This window comes from Bos taurus, chromosome 28, assembly GCF_002263795.3.
Source record: "Bos taurus isolate L1 Dominette 01449 registration number 42190680 breed Hereford chromosome 28, ARS-UCD2.0, whole genome shotgun sequence".
Taxonomy (NCBI): domain Eukaryota; kingdom Metazoa; phylum Chordata; class Mammalia; order Artiodactyla; family Bovidae; genus Bos; species Bos taurus.
Window position 1 is genome coordinate 29,562,009 of NC_037355.1, and position 16,857 is coordinate 29,578,865.

The following is a 16,857-nucleotide window of genomic DNA, read 5'->3' on the forward strand; positions in this document are numbered from 1 at the left end:
TAAATTTTTGTTTTTTGTTTCTTTTTTTTAATCACAGTTTTCCTCTTTGCAAAACAAGGGCACTCTTTGTTTCATGTCTGTGGTTTAAATTAGGTTCCCATAAACAATAGCAGCTGTCACCTGGTAAAAGTAAATGGGCTTCAAATGCTTGGCAAACAACTTCTGTGTGTATGACATTTTGAATAGCTGTTTTTAAAGTATACATAAGCACGAAAATCAGGCTATCAAGGCATTCTTAGTCTCTGACACTGTCATTTAATTCAGGACAGGATGCAATAATCATTTCTCTAATCAAGAAGTCAACAGTAATACTACTGATAATAGAAATGTTCAAAGTGAATGGACAAGATAACTCACTTTGACAAAAATAAGGCTGAAAATGCCACTGAAATGGTATATCCACAAAAGTCAGAGTACAAGTTTTATGTTTGGGTAGAAAGACAGAACAGATGAAGAAGCAGCCTGAAATGATACTTGCTGGACATACCCTTTGCTGCTGCTGCTGCTGCTGCTGCTGCTGCTGCTAAGTCTCTTCAGTCGTGTCCGACTCTGTGCGACCCCATAGACGGCAGCCCACCAGGCTCCCCCGTCCCTGGGATTCTCCAGGCAAGAACACTGGAGTGGGTTGCCATTTCCTTCTCCAATGCATGAAAGTGAAAAGTGAAAGTGAAGTCGCTCAGTTGTGTCCGACTCCTTGCAACCCCATGGACTGCAGCCCACCAGGCTCCTCCGTCCATGGGATTTTCCAGGCAAGAGTACTGGAGTGGGGTGCCATTGCCTTCTCCGACACCCTTTGCTAAACAACTACAAACATTCCCCTACACATCTGTAGAAATCCTTCCTGTTGTGTTTTGGGCAAATCTCCCCAGAGTACTCACTCAAAAGCTGACATAAAATCATCTGTTTGATAAACAATTTTGACTGTGCTCAGAGTGCAAAAAAGCAAACAACTAATGAACTTTTGGTAAGTGAAAAGGGGGACAGAGGAAAGGGGGAAAGTGGGCAAGTATTTACCTTCATTAAAGAGACTTATGCACCACTCCTGAATTGGTGATCTGAACTATGACGGGGAAAGGGGAAACAGGACAGCATAGTATTAACGTTTTGAGAAAGGATAAAATCCTTCATACCAATTTGTTTTCTTTCCTTAAACAAAGAGTTTAAATGTCCAGTTCACAGAAAAAAAAAGTAGATGATCAATAAAGATAGGGAAAATGTCCTATCTCATTCATAATTAGAAAGTGAGGTCACCCAGTCATGTCCGCCTCTTTGCAACCCTATGGACTGTAGCCTACCAGGCTCCTCCATCCGTGGGATTCTCCAGGCAAGAATACTGGAGTGGGTTGCCATTTCCTTCTCCAGGATTCATAATTAAGGAAATGCAAAATAAAAATACTATCACCTTTCGTATCTCACAATGCCAAACATTTAAAACTTGGGTGAATCCAAGTGAGAGTGAGGAGAGGGATAAATTCTCATTCACTCCTGGCAGAAATAAAATGAATTTGGTGGTATTTCTCAATTTAAAATGCTTATACCCTTTGTTTCAGCAATTCAAATTCTAAAAACTTGTCCTATAGTTTGCAAAGATAATATGAAAATATATTATAGTTACACTGTAATAAATAAAAACTAAAGGTCTGTCATTAGGGGATTGGTTAAATTATGGTGAGTCTCATTTAGAAATATTTACAGATGAAATAATATGTATGGAATTTACTTCAAAATAATTATAGGTTGTCTTGGGAGAAGCAGGGGAAGAATAAACAAAACCACAACTGACCATGTACTTAATAGTTCACAAAGCTGGTGATGGGTACAAGGTGGACTCAACACTCTTCTCCTTACTTCTATATATGTTCAAAATTTTGCATAATAAAATGATACAAACATATTAAACAATCTCACTAAAGGGGGTAGTGGATAAAAGTACTGACTTAACCCTGGAAATGACTAGAGTTTGTAAGCCTAGGGCATAACGAACTGTATATTAGCACTACATTCCAGCTAGTAGAGTACATTCCCACAAATGTACAGGTTAACAATTCCGAAGACACATGTATACTGGAGTTGAATAATTAAGTAAATGAATGGAAGATGGTGGAAGGTTTCCTACTTTTGGAATGGGAAGATACAGATAAGAGGGAAAAAGCTAAAATTATCCATGTGGTAATAGATTAGAGTTGAAGAATGAACTTGTGATTAGCTTATTAAAGACACAGATGGGGGACTCCCCTGGCAATCCAGTGGCTAAGATTCTGTGCTTCCAAAGCACAGAGGATGGGGTTTGATCCCTGGTAGGGGAACTAAGATCCCATGTGCGGAGTGGCATGGCCAAAAAACTTTTTAAATAAAATATAGATGGTTACATCTAGAAATATTTAGAGATAAGTATATATGTATACACCCATATGGGCTTCCCAGTAAAAGAATCCACCTGCCAATGCAGGAGACACAAGAGACAAGAGTTGAACCCTAGGCTGGGAACATCCCCTGGAGTAGGAAATGGCAACCCACTCCAGTATTCTTGCCTGGAAAATTCCATGGACAGAGAAGCCTGGTGGGATATAGTCCAGGAGGTCGCAAAGAATCAAACTCGACTGAGCACAAGCACATATACCCATATATTTATTTGCTCTATCAGCTGAGAATGCTTAGAATCAATGACATCACTGTTGCAACAAGCACATCTACACCTTAGTCGATGTTTTTTTCTTCTTAACTTTTTGGCCACGCCATGGACAGGATGTGGGATCTTGGTTCCCCAACCAGGAACCAAACCAATGCCCCCTGCAGTGGAAGCTCAGAGCCTTAACCACTGGACCAGGGAAGTCCTACAGACTTGATACCTTGGTTTCAAAAACCGTTCTCCAATAAAAGAATCCAAGGTTCCTTGGAGAAATGGCTGATTTTAGGCCTGGAAGAGGAAACACATGAGATGAGCCTGGAGCATCCGGTAATGTCCAAAAGTAAGGAAATGTTGAAGACAAAAAGAAAACAAAAATCCTAAACTGACAGAGGTATGTCAAAGGTACACAGGAGACAAACAAAGGAGTTCCCAATGGCCAAATCTGAAACAATATGAGGGGGAAAAAATTAGTACTGGAGTAACCCAAAGTATAAAATAAATACCTATGAGTCCACACTGATATAAAGAAAAGTACTCCTGGGGAATTCCTGGTGGTCCAGTGGTTAGAACTCCACGCTTTTACTGTTGATGGCCTGGGTTCAAGCCCTTGTCAGGGAACTAAGACCTCACATACTGAGACTAGGGAAAAAAAAAAGAAAAAAGAAATTTCAAAAAGAAAAAAACTGTACTCCAAAGAGTACAGTATGGAGGCGTGATGCTGAAGCAGGGAGACCCTGAGCTCACGGTCTCCCACCAGAATACTGAAGTGGGTAGCCCTCCCCTTCTCCAGGGTATCTTCCCAACCTAGGGATCAAACCCAGGTCTCTTGCATTGCAGGTGGATTCTTTACCAACTGAGCTATCAGGGAAGCCCCCTTCTCCCACAGGCATATCAAAATTACAACAATTTAGAGTATCAATGAGAATGACCTGAAATATCTTCCATAACTACAAGTATAACTAAGGAACCACAGCAGAAGGGCAGAAGGCACAGAGATGCAGTAAAGACACTCTCTCCGGTGGGCAACACACAAACCGGAGGATATCACAGTTGCAGAGGCTTTCCCTAAGGAACAAGAGTTCTGAGCCCCACACTGGGCTCCTCAGTTGGGGTCCTGCACCAGGAAGATGAGTCCCCAGAACATCTGGCTGTGAGGGCTAGAGGAGCTTGCAAAGGAAAGAGCCAGAGGCTGTAGAAACAGAGATTCTACTCTTGACAAGCAAAACAATCTCACATGCTCTGAATTCCAGTACAGGGGCAGTAATTTGAAAGAAGCCTGGGTCAGACACCTTGCTGATCCTGGAGAGCCTTCTGCTGAGGTAGGAAGATAACTGGAGCTCATCCTGGAAACACATATACTGGCAATAGCCATTTTTTTTTTTTTTTGGAGTTTGTTCTACCACAAGGATACTAGTGTTAACAATTATCATTTTGGAGTCCTCCCTCTATCCTTGGGCTTCCCTGATAGCTCAATTGGTAAAGAATCCACCTGCAATGCAGGAGACCCCGGTTCAATTTCTGGGTTGAGAAGTCTGCTGGAGAAGGGATAGGCTATCCACTCCAGTATTCTTGAGCTTCCCTTACAACTCAACTGGTAAAGAAGCCTCCTGCAATGCAGAGACCTGGGTTCGATCCCTGGGTTGGGAAGATCCTCTGAAGAAGGGAAAGGATACCCACTCCAGTATTTTGGCCTGGAGAATTCCATGGACTATATAGTCCGTGGGGTTGCAAAGAGTCGGACACAACTGAGCAACTTTCACTTCACTTCACTGTCCTTTAGCATTGGAGGCTTACTTACCCACCAGCAGACTGACACCAGCCCCAGAATCCAGCCTCGCCCACCAGTGAGCCAAAAGCAGCACTGGGACACCCTGAGCCACACAGCCAGTCATTCCAAGACACAGCCCTGCCCATACCAGCAGGCCAGCACCAAACAAGGGAACCCTGGACCATGCAGCCAGCCATGCCAGGACTCAGTCCTATCCACCCCTGGGCTGGCAGCCAACTGTGCCTGGAGCCAGACACTGGCTACAGTAATCAGCCAACCACAACTATACAATGGCCCCATGCAGCCCACACAGGGGATACCACTAGGGCATACAGCCCAGTGACCAGAGAGGAGTTTGCTGCTGGGCCTCACAGGAAGTCTCTATATAAGGTCATTTCTCCAAGGTCAGGAAACTTAAACAACCTATCTAATAACAGAAATAAACAGAGAATTAGGCAAAATAAGAAGACAGAGGAATATGTTCTAAACAAGGAACAAGATAAAACCTCAGAAAAGGAACTAAATGGAGCAGAGATAAACAATACAAACACATACAAACATGTGGAGGCTAAACAATAGACTCCTCTGTCCATGAGAATTCCCAGGCAAGAATACTGGAGTGTGTTGCCATTTCCTTCTCCTGGGTTGGAATTTTCCCCACCCAAGGATCAAACTCAAGTCTCGTGCATTGGAAGGCAGTTTCTTTACCTCTGAGCCACCTATGCTATGCTATGCTAAGTCACTTCAGTCGTGTCCGACTCTGTGCGACCCCATAGACGGCAGCCCACCAGGCTCCCCCGTCCCTGGGATTCTCCAGGCAAGAACACTGGAGTGGGGTGCCATTTCCTTCTCCAATGCATGAAAGTGAAAAGTGAAAGTGAAGTCGCTCAGTCGTGTCCAACTCTTAGCGACCCCATGGATTGCAGCCTAGCAGGCTCCTCCATCCATGGGATTTTCCAGGCAAGAGTACTGGAGTGGGGTGCCATTGCCTTCTCCACTGAGCCACCTGGGAAGCCCTAAAAATCCATGAGTCACTAAAGAAATCAAGGAAGGGACTTCTCTGGTGGTCCAGTGGTTAAGACACTGTGTTTCCAACCAGGGGTCGAGGGTTAAATCCCTCGTTGGGGAACTAAGAACCCTCACACTGTGGGGCAACTTAGCCTCCATGAGCCCACAATTAGAAAACTGTGAAATGCAACAAAAGAACCTGGGTGCAGCCACAAAGATCCTGCATACTGCAACTAAGACCCAATGCAGCCAGAAATGAAGGAAGGAAGAATTCCAGGAAAGCTCAAGTTTTAAAGATATAGAAGTAAAATAAAATAGGACAGAAATGAACCCATCTATAAAATGGGACTCACAGACATAGAGAACAGACCATGGTTGGCAAGGGGGTGGGGGGTGGTAGAAGAATGAACTGGGAGTTTGGGGTTAGCAGATGCAAGTTATTACACATAGGACAGATAATAAGGTCCTACTGTATAGCACAGGGAACTATATTCAATATCCTGAGACAAACCATAATGGAAAAGAATTTTTTAAGTATATACATAACTGAATCACTTTGTTGTACAGTAGAAATTAACGCAATATTGTAAGTCAACTACATTTCAATTAAAGAAAAGAAAAGGTTGCTATCTAAAGAACTGCTGAATTTATTATTTTAAATTTCATTTTTGTTTCTTTTTAAAAACATTCATTTATTTATTTTTGGCCACATGGCATGTGGGATTTTAATTCCCCAACCAGGGATCAAACCACTGCCCCCTGCATTAGAAGCATGCAGTCTTAACCACTGGACCACCAGAGAAGTCCCTGATGAATTTACTTTAAAAAGAGAAATTTCCTTTTTATTTATTATGTAAATTTGATATCTGCATAAAACCATAAAATATTTAAATAACAGCAAATGAAGATGAATGAAGCAAAAAGAAATGAAGACTATTTGATCTCAAAGCAACTCTACAAAGAAATTTTGAACCTCCCATCTACCCATAAGTTCTTTCTTAAATATTTTAGTTCATTAAACTACTTACTGAGCATCTATTATAGGCTTCCCTCATAGCTCAGTTGGTAAAGAATCAGCCTGCAATGCAGGAGACCCCGGTTCAATTCCTGGGTCGAGAAGATCCCCTGGAGAAGGGATAGGCTACCCACTCCAGTATTCATGGGCTTCACTTGTAGCTCAGCTGGTAAAGAATCCACCTGCAATTCAGGAGACCTAGGTTCAATCCCTGGGTTGGGAAGATCCCCTGGAGAAGGGAAAGGCTACCTACTCCAGTATTCTGGCCTGGAAAATTCCAAGCCAGATATAGTGCTAATGTTAGAAATGCAAATATGACTAAAATCAGAGGACCTTCTAAATGATCACTGTCTAATGAGAGAAAAAAAGAACTATGACCTTGGAAAGTAATATCTGAACTGGGTTTTAATACAGTTGTATAATAAGAATCTAATTTTTGTCTCTGGTTCTTGACAGGGAAGCTTCTAAACCTTCAGAATTTCTCAAATGATACGAGTACCTCTGTTATTCATGTTGGGCCCTTCCAGTCACACTGAATTAATACTAACCAGGTGACTCATAGTGGGCCCCTTGATAGTTTCAGGATAGGGACTGGCAGTACTGGAAAACCCAAGTACTGTGTGGTTAGAAGGTTGGGGCTTTGAGTCACATGATCTCAGACAGACCTCTGGGAAATAGAGGGAGGCTGGAGACTGAGTTCAATCACACAGGCCAATGATTCAATCAATCATGTCTACATAACGGAGTGCCAGTAAAAACTCTGAACACAGAGTTGGTGAACTTCCCTGGTTGATAACACTCATCCATGTGTGAGAAGGGTGAAACATCCTGAAGATAGAGAAGCTTTGCTTTGGGGATCCTCCCAGACTTATCCTATGTATCTCTTCCTTTTGCTGGTTCAAATTTGTAACTTTTCCCTATAATAAAACTGTAATCAGGAACTCCCTGGTGGTCCAGTGGTTAGGACTCAACTCTTTCACTGCCAGAGCCCAGGATCAATCCCTAGTTGGGGAACTAAGATCTTACAAGCTGCATGGCACAGCCAAAAAAAAAAACAACTGTAATCATAAGTATAGCGTTTTCATGAGTTCTGTGAGTTGCTCCACCAAATAATCTAACCTGAGAGAATCGGGAACTCTTGAATTTATAGCTGATTGATCAGAGTTGCAGGTATCCTGGAGACACCTGAACTTGCACTTGGAGTCCAAAGTTCAGATAGTCTCATGAGAAACTGTGCCCTTAATATGAGAACGTTAAGCTAACTCTGGTTAGTTAATGTCAGAACTGTATTGCAAATACCCAAGAGGAATTCACTTAAAATAAGAATTTACAAAGTTATTCATCACAAAGGATAGCACACATCAATACAATGGAACATGAATCAGCCACGAAAAAATTATGTTGTAGATAAATATTTATTGAAATGGAGATATAATCACCTTTCTTTTTATCTCCAGCTCCAGTCTCTTCCCCTGAAGTCGAGACTTGTATGTTCAACTTCCTACTGAACATTACCCCCTGGATGTCTACTAGGTATTTCAAACCTAACACACCCCAAAGAAAAAAATCTTGATTCTTACCATATATACCCCAATCAGCTCCTCCACAGTCTTCCCTATCATAGTTAAAAGCTCTACCATTCACTCACTTCTTTAGGGCAAAACTGGAGTCAGGCTTGACTCCTTTCTTCCCTGACGCCTCACTAGTCCATCAGCAAATCTTATTGATGTTACTCTCAAAACTTATCCCTTCTTACCACCTATAATGCTACCATCCTAGACAAAGTCACCTATGTTTATTGCATAGAATACTGCAATAGCCAGTATGTGCTGTCCTTGCTTCCATTATAATCACTTCTTCACACAGCAACCAGAATAATCTTTTTTAAAAAATCAATATTATTATTCTACATAAAACACTCCAATAAGTTCCCATTACACTCTGAATGAAATCCAGATTTCTAATCTTATTTATTTGGCTGCTTCCAGTCTTAGCTGCAGCATGGGGGATCTTTTGTTATGGTCTGAGGAAGACTCTGTGGTGGCGGCACGTGGGCTTAGTTGTTCCTCAGCAAGTGGGATCTTAGATCCCCAATTAGAGATCCAGTCAGCATTCCCTGCATTTCAAGGGACTCTTAACCACTGGACCACCAGGGAAGCCCATGGATCCTTAATCTTAAATCCCTCATGATTTAGTCCCTACTTCTCTCAACAATTTCATTTTTACTGCTCTCTGCCCACCCCATCATTTTTCAGAAAATGACAAGCTAGTTCCCATCTCAAGGCTTTTCCACCATGAATCTCTCTCCATTGAATGCCCATTCCCCAGCTCTTTGCATAGGCTACTACTTTACTTCAATTAGGTCTCTACTTAAATGGTACCCTCCTCGGGCTTCCCTGGTGGTTCAGTGATTATAAGCATTCACCTGCTCATTCAGTGGGTTCATCCCTGGTCTAGAAAGACTCCCACAGCTAAGCCCGTAGGCCACAACTACTGAGCCCAAACTCCGGAGCCTGTGTGCTGTAACAGTTGAAGCCTGCACGCCCTAGAGTCTGTGTTCTGCAACAAGAGAAGTCTGTGTGCCACAACTAGAGACTAGCCTCCACTCTCTACAACTAGAAAAAAGCCCACATGTGGCAACCAAGACCTAGCACAGACAAAAATAAATAAATAAAAAGTTTAAATGTTAATAATTATATATAAATATAGTTATTACATTTATAATTGTATATAACCATATACTTCAGATGTATAAATGATATATATAACTGAATTACTTTGCTGTACACCAGAAACACAACATTGTAAATCAATTTATTGAACTATATTTCAGTAAAATTAATTAAAATTGCCAACTACCAATAAAATCAGTATTTACTTTTTAAAAGTGTATTAAATTAAAATAATGAAATAAAATTATCAAACACCTATCTCCTTACCCTGCTTTATTTTTTTATATTGTATTTATCACTACCAGGCATTTCTCATTATCTGCCTTTCCCATTAGAACACAAGCTCCAAAAGGCAGGGACTTTGTTTATCTTACTTGCTACTGTATCTTCAGAGAGTCCCTTGAACAGCAAGGAGATCAAACAAGTCAGTCTTAAAGGAAATCAACCCTGAATACTCATTGGAAGAACTGATGCTGAAGCCGAAGCTCCAATACTTTGGCCACCTGTTGTGAACAGCCGATTCATTGGAAAAGACCCTGATGCTGGGAAAGACTGAAGGTAGAAGGAGAAGGGGGCAACAGAGGATGAGATGGTTGGATGGCATCACTAATTCAACGGATATGAACTTGGGCAGACTCCAGGAGACAGTGAGGGACAGGGAAGCCTGTAATGCTGCAGTCCGTGGGGTCACAAAGAGTCGGATACAACTTGGTGACTGAACAACAACAACCCAAATCTTCAGAGTCTAGTACACTATGCAGACACATAGTGAGCATACATAAATAACTTGCTGAATGAATGAATGGTTAGAATGTTAGGTGAAAAGGGCAGGTTATAACAGTATTTTCAAAACTGTTCATTTTTATAAAATTAAGCAAAATGGAAAACAAAAGCTACTACACACACAGAGTCAATCCTTATTACATGGATTCCTCACAGGTAAATTTTCCTACTCACTAAAATTCATGTGTAACCTCAAAATCAAGACCTGCAACATTTTCATGGTCATTCACGGACATGTGAATGCACAGATGGTGAAAAATTTGAGTTGCCTGATGTGTACATTACCAACTGAGGTCCAAGGCTGGGAGATATGCAGCCTTCTGGCTTCAGATTTCAAACTATAAATGAGTGTCCTTTTAGTGGTTTATTTAGTGCAATATTTTTCACATTTTTGTGCTTTTGGTGGGTGACTTCACTGTTTAAAATGACTCCCAAGTGTAGTGCAGAAGTGCTGTCTAGTAGTTTCTAGGTGCAAGAAGGCTGTGATGTGCCTTCTACAGAATACATGTGTTAGATAAGGTTAATTCAGGCATAAATTACAGTGCTGTTCACCATGAGTTCAATGTTAATGAATCAATAATATATATTAAATAACGTGTCTTAACAAAAACACACATAAAACAAGGTTACATGTTGATTAGTTAACAAAAATGCAACCAGCAGCTCAGAGGACTCTAACCCTGTATTTCCCCTAGGAGCAATAATTCAGTATTAATTAATTCAGCATTTGCAGTGATACTATAGAACATAGTACCACAAATAAGGAAACAGGGCAGAGAGATTATATATCATTATGTGTGCGTGCTCAGTCATTTCAATAACGTCCAACTCTTTGCAACCCCATGGACTGTAACCTGCCAGGCTCCTCTGTTCAGGGGATTCTCCAGGCAAGAATACTGAAGTGGGTTGCCATTTCCACCTCCAGGGGATCTTTCTGACCCAGGGATCAAACCCGAGCTTCCTGCATCTTCTGCACTGCAGGCAGATTTTTCACCACTGAGACACCAGGGAAGCCCCATATACCATTAAGCTGCTGCTGCTGCTGCTGCTAAGTCACTTCAGTTGTGTCCGACTCTGTGCAACCCCACAGACGGCAGCCCACCAGGCTCCCCCGTCCCTGGGATTCTCCAGGCAAGAACATTGGAGTGGGTTGCCATTTCCTTCTCCGATGCATGAAAGTGAAAAGTGAAAGTGAAGTCGCTCAGTCGTGTCCGACCCTCAGCGACCCCATGGACTGCAGCCTACCAGGCTCCTCCGTCCATGGGATTTTCCAGGCAAGAGTACTGGAGTGGGGTGCCATAGCCTTCTCCAATATACCATTATACCATGGTGTTAATATAGTTATTGCTAGTATAATCTTTGGGTGTGAAGATTATAAGATATTTACTTCTTAATTTTTTCCTTATTTGTATTTTCTATTTTCTTTACAATAAAAAGATTTTTGTTAGAAGAAAAAAAACTGAGTTACTGCTATTATTTTAAAATAAGAATTGTATCAGTAAACATTTCATGGTAGCCAAAGGAATATAAAAACAGGATAAGAACAGTAATAATTAATCAGTAATTAAAAGTGTAAATTTATAGCTCTCCTCCGAACTTTTTAACCTAGATCTTCTAAATGAAGCCTCATATATGCAAATACACATGTAATCCTATACACTTCTTCCCGAGTAGTGATTAATAGACTACTCAAATACTAACAGTTTGAAACTCACCCGTTTATAATCACAAAATCTTAGAGTAGAAATAATCTTTAGAGAGCATACAGTTAAGTTTCTAACCTAATGCAAGAAACTTTTTTATAATCCTTTTTACAAGTGATCACCTACCTTCTATCAGAATATGTTGAAGAACAGAAATCACATTATCCTATAAGGCCATACAATTTAATTTCCATCCACCGCTCTTAGTTTAATCTCTGATCAAAAACAGATCTACTATTTCCTCTTTATGTAAGCCTTTTGGGCTTCCCAGGTGGCGCAACTGGTAAAAAACCCTCCTGCCAACGCAGGAGACATAAGAGACGCAGGTTCAATCCTGGGTCGAGAAGATCCCCTGAAAAAGGCATTGCAATCCATTCTAACACTCTTGTCTGGAGAATCCCCATGGACAGAGGAGCCTGGTGGGATTCAGAAAGAGTCAGACACGACTGAAGAGACTTATTAGCATGCACGCCTGCAAGCCTTTCAAATTTAGAAGACAAAACTCGTGCATTCCCTTAATCATCTCTTTCCAAGCTAAATACTCTATACTACAGCCATGACTGAAAGCAGTATACAACTTTATTCATCCCCTCATATAATCCCCACCCTTAATCTATGGGCTGGATCTGGTAACTTGCTTCTAATGAACAGAATGTAGCAAAGGTGATGGGATGTCATTTCCAGGATTAGGTTATAGACTCTGGCTTCCATCTTCTTCACTGTCATGGAAGTCTCTGTGTTGTATGGAGACTCCCACAAGGCAAGGAACTAAAGGATGCTTCAGCCAACAAGCTAGTAAAGAACTAAGGTCCTCAATCAATTAACCTGTGAGCAACTGAGTCATGCCACATGAGAGGCAGAACCTGGAAAGTGATCATCCCCCAGTTGAATCTTCACATGAAATCAAAGCCCCTGTTAACAACTTGATGACAGCCTATGAGAGATATACCTTGATACCAGACTCACAGAAACAGAGATAACAAATATGTTTTAAGTTGCAAAATTTTGAGGTAATTTGTTATGCAGCAATAGATAACTAGCAATTTCACTTCTCATTGTAGCCTAGGAAAATTCCCATACATGTATCTTTTTTAAATAGAGGAAAACCGAAAACAATTTAAATGTTCATAAAGGAGAATGGATAAATACAATGTGATACAGTCTTAAGATTTAATGCTATATATCATTTTTAAAATGGAATATACAAGGTAGATTTCTAAGGGGGGAAAAAGATTGATAACTTATTTACTGAATTTGAATGAATGGAGTCAAGTTTTAGATCCTATCTACGAGTCTTAGCCTACCAGCACAATCGTGTCCGACTCTTTGTGACCCCGTGGACTATAGCCTACCAGGTTCCTCCATCCATAGATTTTTCAGGCAAGAATACTGGAGTGGGTTGCCATTTCCTTCTCCAAGAGATCTTCCCAACCCAGGGACTGAACCCACATTGTAGGCAGACGCTTTACCATCTGAGCCACCAGGGAAGTCCTCTATAATACTGATCAGAACTTTGAACACCAATCAAATGGAAAAAGCAAAGCAGGACTTCCCTGGTGGCACAGTGGATAAGAATCCGCTGCCAATGCACTGGACACAGGTTCAATCCCTGTCCAGGAAGATCCTACATACTGTGGAGCAACTAAGCCGTGCACCACAACTCCTGAGCCCACGCTCTAGAGCCCTCAAGGCCCAACTACTGAGCCTGTGCTCAGAAACAGAGAAGTCACTGCAATGAGAAGCCCACGCTTCACAACTATAGAGAAGCCCCTGCTCGCTGCAACTGGACAAAGCAATGAACACCCAGTGCAGTCAAAAAGAAACACAAAAAAGCAAGGCCATTATGTCTATGGAAAATTAAAAGCCATGTAAGGAAAAAATTATCATCAGAGTATATAGCCCAAGTTCAATATCTGTATAATATAAACAACAATGATTTCACTCGCAAAATACGTAACTAAGTTAAAAATATAAGGGAGAAGACATATATGTGTTTAAAAGTGCCAATACCTCATGTCCCTCATATTAAACACTTTTTATAGATTTAATAGCTTTTAAAAGTAATTGCTAAAAAAAAAAAAGTAATTGTTATAAGTATACTATTACAAATACTTAAGAGAGCTGATTGTGGTTGCCACTGTGAGAGGGGATAACTGCTATTCTTTCTTCTATGCATATAAACTATTCAAATTTTTTAAACTATGCACATAGGTTACTTTGATAAAAATAAGATAAACTTCCTTGTAGGGAGAAAGAGGAAAGGGGCTTCGATTTTATCTCTATTGTTTTATTTCTAAGAGGGAAAGAAGAAAAATAAATGTTAATAGTAGTTAATTCTGAAAGGTGGGAACGTGGTATTATATATTTTTTCCATTTTAAATGCCATAAAATTTAAATAACTTTCTACACATTCATTTTAAATTATTTTACAATTTCCCAATACCCAAATCCCAACAGTTTCCTACATAAATGGATTCAGACCATTTTTGGTCTAGTCTGCCTCCCTTAGAATGCTTTCAACTTTGTCAGTGTACACTTAAGCCAATATGCAAAATGTGTTTCCAAACTAGTACAAAAATATATTGAAACCAATAGTTTTGTGACCTGGATAAACTTGTAACATAGCTAAAGGCATTTTTGGCAGCCATACTACCTAGGCAATTACTGTTACATTTGTGATTAACCAAAATTCCCAGTTATTTTTCACATGAACCACTGCCCAACCAGCTCTTCCTCATCCTGTTACTGTGCATTTGAGGTTTTGAGTTTAAACACAGGACTTATACTTGCTAAATTTAATTTCAGTTTGACCCCATGATTTCACCTTATGGGCATAATTTTTCAAGCTACAGTCATCATCTGTCAAATTAACTATTCCTTCATCTTTGTAATACCTACATATCTAATTAACATGTTTTAAATTTGATCTAATAACCTAGTGGTTCTAAAGAGAAGTAACAGAATTTAAGAATAGAAATAAGAAGAAATTATTTATAATAATCAAACCTAAACTAAATCTTCTTGGTTAATACGCCATATCATCTGTTTGACCACTTATGTAATTTTTCTGGATTAACATTAATTTTACAGGTCTGCAGTTTTCCAACTACTTTCCTTTTTTCCTTGGATATCAGGATGGTTGACTCTTTCTGGTCTTTATGATTTCTCGAAGATTAACAACGGTGACTCTGAAATCATCAGCCAGTTAATTCAGTAATATGAAACTCAACTGAGCCTTAAAATTTTAATTCACTTTAAAATGATCATTCTTACTTACTATCCTGGGCTAGTTTCTAGTTTAGAATTTGCTATATACTTTCCAGTTTGAAAACTATTGTCCTTGCTGTTAATAATAATTTATACAGTACTTCTCTTTAAAAGACATTTAGAATCTCATCTCACCACCCTTATGGCAGAAAGTGAAGAAGAACTAAAGAGCCTCTTGATGAAAGTGCAAGAGGAGAGTGAAAAAGTTGGCTTAAAATTCAACATTCAGAAAACTAAGATCATGGCATCTGGTCCCATCACTTCATGGAAAAGAGATGGAGAAACAATGACAGACTATCTTTCTGGGCTCCAAAATCACTGCCAGTGGTGACTGCAGCCATGAAATTAAAAGACGCTTGCTCCTTGGAAGAGAAGTTACGACCAACCTAGACAGCATATTAAAAAGCAGAGATATTACTTTGCCAAGAAAGGTCCACCTAGTCAAAGCTATGGTTTTTCCAGTGGTCATGTACAGATGTGAGAATTGGACTATAAAGAAAGCCGAGCGCCGAAGAATTGATGCTTTTGAACTGGGTGTTGGAGAAGAATCTTGAGAGTCCCTTGGACTGAAAGGAGATCCAACCAGTCCATCATAAAGGAAATCAGTCCTGAATATTCATTGGAAGGACTGATGCTGAAGCTGAAACTCCAGTACTTTGGCCATCCGATGCAAAGAACTGACTCACAGGAAAAGACCCGGATGCTGGGAAAGATTGAAGGCGGGAGAAGAAGGGAACGACAGAGGATGAGATGGTTGGATGGCATCACTGACTCAATGGACATGAGCTGTGTAAACTCCGGGAGCTGGTGATGGACAGGGAGGCCTGGTGTGCTGAAGTCCATGGGGTTGCAAAGAGTCGGAAATGACTGAGTGACTGAACTGAACTAAACTGATACAATACTTTTAAAAGACATTTAGAATTTCTCAAAAACCCTTTAAATAGGTTACAAAGAAATTAATATACCATTATGCTATTCTATATATAGGGGAATTGAAGCACAGAGAAACTTAAATTATTTACCCAAGGTCAAAGAGCTACAATGAATCAAAATCTATTGCAGTCTACCTAGGGCTCTTTTTCATAAGGCTATGTAGCTCTCTAACACAAAACTACTTAAGACAGCAGACAAAACTTCTTGCTTAAAAACTGATTTTTCAGTTACTGGTTGACAAGAGTTAAGGAGCAGGTAGGTGTAAAGCAAGTGGGTGTAGCTGTAAAAGGGAAATATGATGTATCCTATGGTGGTGAAAATGCTCTGTACCTTCACTGTATCAATGTCAGTATGCTGGTTGTGACTCTGTACTATAGTTTTTCAAGATGTTACCACTGGGAGAAACTGGGTAAAGAATATATCACAACTAATTCTGAGTGAATTTTGAGAAATATCTCAAAAGAAAAAAAGTTTAAGAAAAACTAATTAATAATTGATATTTCTCTTTTAAGCCAACTTAATTTTAAAGAAGCTTACTTAAACTGAATAGGCAAATTAAAACAAAAAGTAAAACAGAATCAGGCATAGAGCTCTGAAAGTAAGCAGAGTGGACTAAAAAGTGAAGTAAGTCCCACAAACTAAAGCTTTAAAAAAGCCATAATGATCTTTATTAATTAAAAGGGAGCCCTCAAGATTTTTATTTCCTAAAGAAGAAAAATAAAACAAGACAGTCTAGGAAATAAATTATTAAATCACCTCAAAAAGAATCACTAGAATAAAGCTAGAACCACCAAAGCTTTCCTCAACCCATGGTACACTTTACCGCAATCCTCAACTTGGAGAAAAAACAAATGTGCACATGTGTCGCCTTCACCGTGATATTTACAACCACACATTTCAGAAGAGTCCCAAAACTGCTTCTATTTTTTTTTTTTTTTTGCTACTTACAAAGTGGCTAAAGCTTCAACCATTTCCTGATTCTCTCAGCTGCAGGACTTGCAATAAGGAAAACATTCACTCAGCATCTAGGGCAGGTCTGCTTGGAAGAATGAGCTCATCCCTTCAGATGTGCACCTGAT

The 16,857-nt window shown here is 40.0% G+C and overlaps 1 protein-coding gene across 12 annotated transcripts in view; it reads right to left on the bottom strand.

Moving 5' to 3' along the window:
- The window catches only part of USP54 (ubiquitin specific peptidase 54), a 131,206-nt gene that overhangs the window by 86,173 nt on the left and 28,176 nt on the right, over positions 1-16,857 (bottom strand). For 2 of the 12 annotated variants that reach the window (XM_024986829.2, XM_005226503.5), the window contains exon 1: positions 16,727-16,820. The exons of 9 other annotated variants lie outside the window; for them this stretch is intronic. The gene's annotated coding sequence lies outside the window, so the exon portion shown is untranslated. Of the gene's footprint in view, positions 1-487; positions 16,821-16,857 lie in introns of those variants that run through there. One more of the 12 variants, XM_059882672.1, reaches the window with a different exon arrangement.